We start from the raw sequence: 6,616 nt of genomic DNA, 5'->3' as shown, positions 1-6,616 counted from the left end.
CCGATGTCTCCCATACTCGTGTGTGTGAAAGGTAAAACCTCGTGTGAAATACATAGGTGATGTGGTGACCTTTGCTACTGGACCTTGGACCAAATCGTGAAACCATACGGGGTAATATGGATCGTCATACTCAGCCTACAAAAAGCATAACCGTTAAAATTATCTTATAGCATCAATGCTAAAATGAGATATATAACATCTATCATCTCCGAAGGTAACCCAAGACTATAAACCAATTTCTGAATCTCATAATAAGATTCAGCAGACACGTTGTCTTCTAGCAAATACTCATTAAAGAACTCCGTCCATGCATCCATGCAATTTTCAGGTAAATTATGATCCGTTTTAATATTCATCATCCTAGCTGCTAGAGACAATTTAGAGAGACATTCTCTGCAACCAGTGTAGATTGGTTGATTTGCAGCATCTAGCATTTCATAAAACCTTTTTGCATCCAAATTAGGTTCTTCTACATTTCCAGTTCCATCAGCTATTGTTGTAGCTGTTTCTAAAAATGCATCAGTAATTATGTCTTGAACCCTATCATGATCTACCATCTGCTCCTCTTGATGGTAATTATATTCATTATGCAAATGATTCGGTTCTTCATTATTACCAGCATCCCCAAAATTATTATTACTACTACTAGCTTCATTTCCACCATAACCCTCTCTGTGTTGATACCAAATATAATATTATGGTGTAAATCCCCAGTTTACTAAATGCTTCCATACAGTTTCACTACGTGAAAATTTTGAATTCTTGCATTTCCGACAAGGTCATAACATCTTACTGCTTTCCTGCGTGAGCGGTGTAGAGCCCGCCTGGTACATGAATGTCTCTAGCCCGCTCAGAAATGCATTCGCCACTCTCCCTTCCGAATCTTTATGGGAATACATCCAACTCCTTAACTCATAAATATTACCGCCATCCGCCATTTTTTTTTAAAAAAATTGGGAATTTTTGGGGGGAATTTTTTTTTTTAGAATTTTTTTGGGGAATTTTTTTGGAAATTTTTTTTGGGAAATTTTTTTTCCTCAGATTTTTTTTTCTTTGTTTTCGTTTGTGAGTTGTGAGAAATGAAATATATATAGAAAAATTTTCGAGTTTGGCAGGTGAAGATAACAAGGATTTTACTAGGAATATTTTACTAGGGTTTTACATCTCTCTTACATCTGCTTTACAACGAGTTTACAACGAAATTAGGAAATTCAAAGCGCATTCAATACACTTTTTCACCAATAAATAACGGTAACATGTGTCGTCGTAATATCCTCATAAATTTACGACGAATATTGGTTGCCATGTACCTTCGTCGTAAATTTACAAGGTATTTACGACAAAACATTTTCATTGTAATTTTACGTCGTCTTTACGACGAATTTCAGTTTCGTCGTAACATTCTCGTAAACTACTTGTAAGTTTACGAAGAAAATCTCGTTACGGAAACGTTTTCTTATAGTGGTATCAAAACATTAAATTTATTTAATATTTTATTTTAATTCTAAAAAACCAATAAAACTCATTTTGTTATTGACAGTTTATCTATAATTATATTAATATATGTGTATAAAATATAAAAAAAACATTAAAAATTGGGATCCCACAAAGTGGGGTTCCATTCAAATGTTTCGTACGTATGCCCACAAGCCCGGCTCTCGGTATTGTTTTTAACCACAAAATCATGGTCGAGTGGTACGGTGGGATTAGAAAGATATTTAGCCTCAGGTTCGAAACATACCAAATTCAGATTAACTCGTTTGTGTGATCATGAAATATGGGTATGGAACTCCCATTTCGAGCAACCGGGTCTATCTGGTCCCGGTAGACAAACCACCATGGAATTAGTTGGTTGGGTTTCAGTCTGTCAGATATTCCTGGCTTATAAAAAAATACTCCCTTCGTTCCTTAAAATTACATATTCTAGAGAAAAATTTTGTTTCAAAAAGATCCATCTTTTATATTTTCAATGCATATTTTATTAACTAATTGCAAACTTAAAAAAACTTAATTTCACTAGTTAAATTTTTATTGTCTTAAAATTATGGAAAAAAGATAAACGCAAAAACTATGTAAATTTAATGTGTTTTATTAAGATGTGTAAAAAATTTAGAATATATAACTTTAAGGAACAGAGAGAGTATTTTCTACGTAGGAACAAAAATATGTTAAAGCAAAGGTAATAGACTAATGGGGTTTAGTGGAATTAACTTCTCCTAACTATTAGATTACCAAACCGGTTTGGTATGTTGCCAAATCATATGGCCACATCATAGAAACAAACCAACACGAGTTCTTTTTGTTTTCAAGATTAAATGTATTTCTATTTTATAACTAACTTATGATAAATGGATGGATCATATCTTTTATACCTTTATATGTGAGACGTTATCATATTTTTGTCTATCTTAAGCACACAATCCCATATTTTGCAACACTAGTTCTTCATTTTTCACATTGTGATTTTCCGGCACTCTAAATACTTTCACAGTCATCTTCAAAGACAGTTACACACTATTCATATCTATTTCCCATGCATAGTAAATGTCGCATTCTTCGTTAGATAATTTGTACTTTAAGTGAAATTCCAACACGTCAAGCCAAATTAAAAAATATAGAAAACTAGTATCACTGCATTTTCTGGTCCGTAATCTGCACTTGCTAATACCAATAACTAGTGGTGAATCGAAGATACTTATTTATTCGGCACACTAAAATAGAATAATGGGATTAGGATAAATATAGACTCTTATATATGTCTAAGGGAATTTAGACTAATCAGAACATCATTATCCCAGCAATCATGAAAAGTTGCTTAAATTTTTTTTTTTTCTATTTGAATAAAAAAAGAAAAAAATTAAAAAGTGCACCAATCGCGGACCGCCATGTGTTGGTGGAGACCGCGACCAGTACAAACAACAAAAAAAACTGGATGCTTATTTGCATGCGGAAGAGATGTTGCTTGTGCTTTTGGTGGGGCCCCAGGCTATAAGCAACCTTTTTTTAAAAGGGATAATGATGCTCTCATGTATTTTCTATTGCTAGTTAGGTTATGCTAAATATGTATTTTCTATTGCTTAGTTAGGTTATGCTAAATATGTTGTATATATACACACCTTGGTTGAGATTACACAATTCCACATACGATGTTATATAAAAAATCAAACAACTAATAAAATGGGAATATGAGTCCCAGTTAGGCCATCCACGTAGGATTGGAAAATCAACCTATCAGAAAGGTTGTCTTTGTCCACGTCACACACGGAAAAAAAAGTCTCCAATTTCTTATTTTTCTTCTAAAATTAATGTATGTCATTAATTAAATATTAAATACCTAAAATTGATGTAGTTCCCTTCATATTCCAAAGGAATCGGGATAGTATATCTGAGAAGGAGCATTTTGATTATTATCATTCTTATCATTTTGGATGTCCTCAATGTCACTGGTAAGTCTTTCTCTCTCTCTCTCTCTCTCTCTCTTAAGCGACAGTTTCACCGGAGAAAATTGAAAAGACCGATTAATTGATTAATTTTGTGTCCTTTTTCATCCTGAGAGGACGAAGTTCTTCCGTCGAATGCCGCTTCGATTTGCGAAACTGCATATCTGACTCGATCCAAGAAAATCCGGAGCAGAGTCATTGGAAACATCACTCCCTGTTACGCTTCCTCTCGATTCATAAGCAGGTGTACATGCAAATCATCAGCAAATCCCTGATACAGGTCCTCCTTGGCTTCTTTTTTTCCATCACCTCCACCTACTACATACATATAAATCTTAGTGTCGCGCTTTCAGTTATTTGTGTCCTATCTGCCAAGTTTGGAACTCATGTTTCAAAAATACCCACTTTTTTATTTTGTTCTTGAACAGATATTTTAGGAGAGGCTGGTGTTACCGTCTACGCTCGATGATGTTGGTATTGCTCAGCTTTCTACTATTTTGGGTTCTGTACATAAGAAAGTTGTGTGCTTTATGGATCAAAGACTGATTTTTAATTTTTTTTTGTTAACTTGTGATTGTTGAGACGACAAGAAGACTCATTTGTTGTTAAAAACAAATATTGGTTGTAACTCAGATAAAATGGATAGTGGTTAGTGGAGATGACACGTTAGAGCTACACGAGCGTCGAAAATCTGAAGAAAATTTCCACAGCCCAAGCTTCTGTCAATTATGGAGGTAACAGTGGTAGGTATATATGCCAGATGGCGTCAGCCTCTGAAACATTATCTACGATACTTCAGTTTGTGCTGTATAACATATAATTTGATTTCTCATGTGCAGTATCCTATTCAGATTCCAAACTACAGAAACACACTATGTGAAAAGGTATATACTGATGACTGGGTATCTGTTACATAAGAGTGAGGATGTTTAACTCATACATATTAGATTCCTCGAAATTCTTACTATATCTCGATTAGGAATATTCCAATAACATTTGTGAGATCATGAATGTTTTTATCCGATTGAGTCTTTCCTTGTAATTTAACTAAGTTTTTGAAATTTATGTTAATACATGTGTTTGTTTTTTGCCTAACAATCTATTTCCCAAACAAATTTTAATTCCATCTGATCTATTAATTTCCTAATATGGTTTCAGGTTTTAGTTAGACATGTTACTAGAGTCTGTGAATACAGAAATTAAGCCTGTGGAAGCTTTTTTGCAGACGATCAGCAACAACACCATCTCATAAAGACACCAATTAGTATAAAAAAAAACACTTATCAGGGAAAAAGTTACTTGATCATATCCTTTGGTGCTATTTATATGTGATGATTTAATAGTGCTGAACGTTATTTATGATGATTTATATGTGCTGAACGATACTTGATCAAAAGTTACTTAATGCATTTATATGTGATGATTTAATAGTGCTGAACGTAAGGTGCGTTGAGCGGATGTGCGGGTATCGTGGGCTTGACGTTATGGAGTTTCTGAGAAGAATTGTCATATCGCCTCATCGGTGATACTAACTCACTTGAAGAACACAGGACAAAGTGTCGCTCTGATTTGAGGAAAGAATGGCCTGTCTATGCTAAGAATCATCACAAATCACTGAGATCACCTAAGTTTCTATTTCAAGCAGTAGGACTCCAAAATTCTAAGCACAAACGGTAGTTTTTTTACAAATTTTCACTCCAAATAACGTTATCTAAGTCCTAATTACCTACCTAAATTTGGTTTGTCGAAAACCATCGTTTCTTTGCTGCATTTTAAGCTATATAGAATAGTCCTTCATATAAAGGCCTGTTGATTGCAAGTCTTTAAGAAAAATGTGACAAAACAAAAACGGCCTATTGATTGTAAGTCTTTACGAAAATATGAAAAACAAAGAGAATTTCTTGGATTATTTTAAAGAGAAGTTTGCATATGATCAATCTGGCAACTAAACAAAGACACTTACAACTTATGATAAAGAAAATGAATATAGTAAAATGAAATCTAACAAAAAACTTAAGAAGCAAGCAAATGTTGGTTATAAAAAATACTGCACTAATACAAGAAGTAACGAGTTCCTATTCTGATGGCAAGTATTACATTTCCATCATTGCATATGTCAATCTGGAAAACCAAGAAGACCATGAATAACCAAAAAGAATTGTCACACTTTGATCTACTACAACCTCTAAACATCAATTACAAAGAGAACTCCGCTTATCACATGATGTGAGCATTGATCATGATTGTGGAGATGAGTTTGGTTATAAATATAAGTTATTAAATATATTATTTAAATTTGTATATTACACGTGCATGCATGCATCTTCATAGCACTAGATACTATAATAGTTAATATCTCTATAATGTGTTAGAGATATTTAATAAAATAGCAAAGAAGAGAAGAGAACCCTAGATAAATATATTATTTATATAAATACAATTATATATTTTTTGTTTACATTATAGTTTGTAAAGAAATATTTAGTGTAAATAATATCATAATTTTATAAAATGCTAAAATAAATTGGGCTGGTTTTCAACTTTCACAAATAAAAAATATTATTTGTAAACTTAGAAAAGAATATATCAAGAATATTCTTTTTTATGAGAGAAAATATAAAAATACATCGGAGACAAATCCATATCTATTATGAAATTCTTCTATTTTAGAGAAAAATTAGAAGAATACATTGGAGATGGTCTAAAGGCATGGCCGACGTAAATGATCGACGTTGAGATTTCAGCTTTTCTGATTCTTACTATTCTAATGTTTCAATATAATTTGAATGTTCCATTTGTTTTATAATATAATGGTTTAAAAGTATTTTTTGTTTCACTATATAAATTGTTTTTATATTTCAATGTAACTTTATATTTATTGGATATTGTGTGACCAATTAAATTATGTAAATTACTGTGTAATTGATTAAATTTATATATTAAATGACAGTTTTCTAAAGTAATAACTTTTAAATATTATAAATTTTAATTAAAACTGATTACATTTTGAAACAGATAGAGTAATCTATAAACTAACTCTATATAGATATGAGGACAAAATTATAAAGTGGTCTCACTTTGAATTTCTCTCATTCTGTGCATTCCTAATTGGAAGGAGATAATCAACATCTAATCTTATGTTACTCTCAGTATATTAGAAATGGTCTAACTGTAAA

General features: G+C 32.2%; 1 long non-coding RNA gene across 1 annotated transcript; it reads left to right on the top strand.

The window, feature by feature from the left end:
* The first annotated feature begins 720 nt into the window (after nucleotides 1-720).
* LOC125587743 lies at nucleotides 721-5,876 on the top strand. Its single transcript, XR_007324084.1, has 3 exons — nucleotides 721-3,720; nucleotides 3,869-3,914; nucleotides 4,023-5,876. It is a non-coding gene; the product is annotated as an uncharacterized LOC125587743 (long non-coding RNA).
* Nucleotides 5,877-6,616: the final 740 nt, after the last annotated feature.

This window comes from Brassica napus, chromosome C5, assembly GCF_020379485.1.
Source record: "Brassica napus cultivar Da-Ae chromosome C5, Da-Ae, whole genome shotgun sequence".
NCBI classification, from domain to species: domain Eukaryota; kingdom Viridiplantae; phylum Streptophyta; class Magnoliopsida; order Brassicales; family Brassicaceae; genus Brassica; species Brassica napus.
This window is presented reverse-complemented; position numbering and strand designations above follow the sequence as displayed.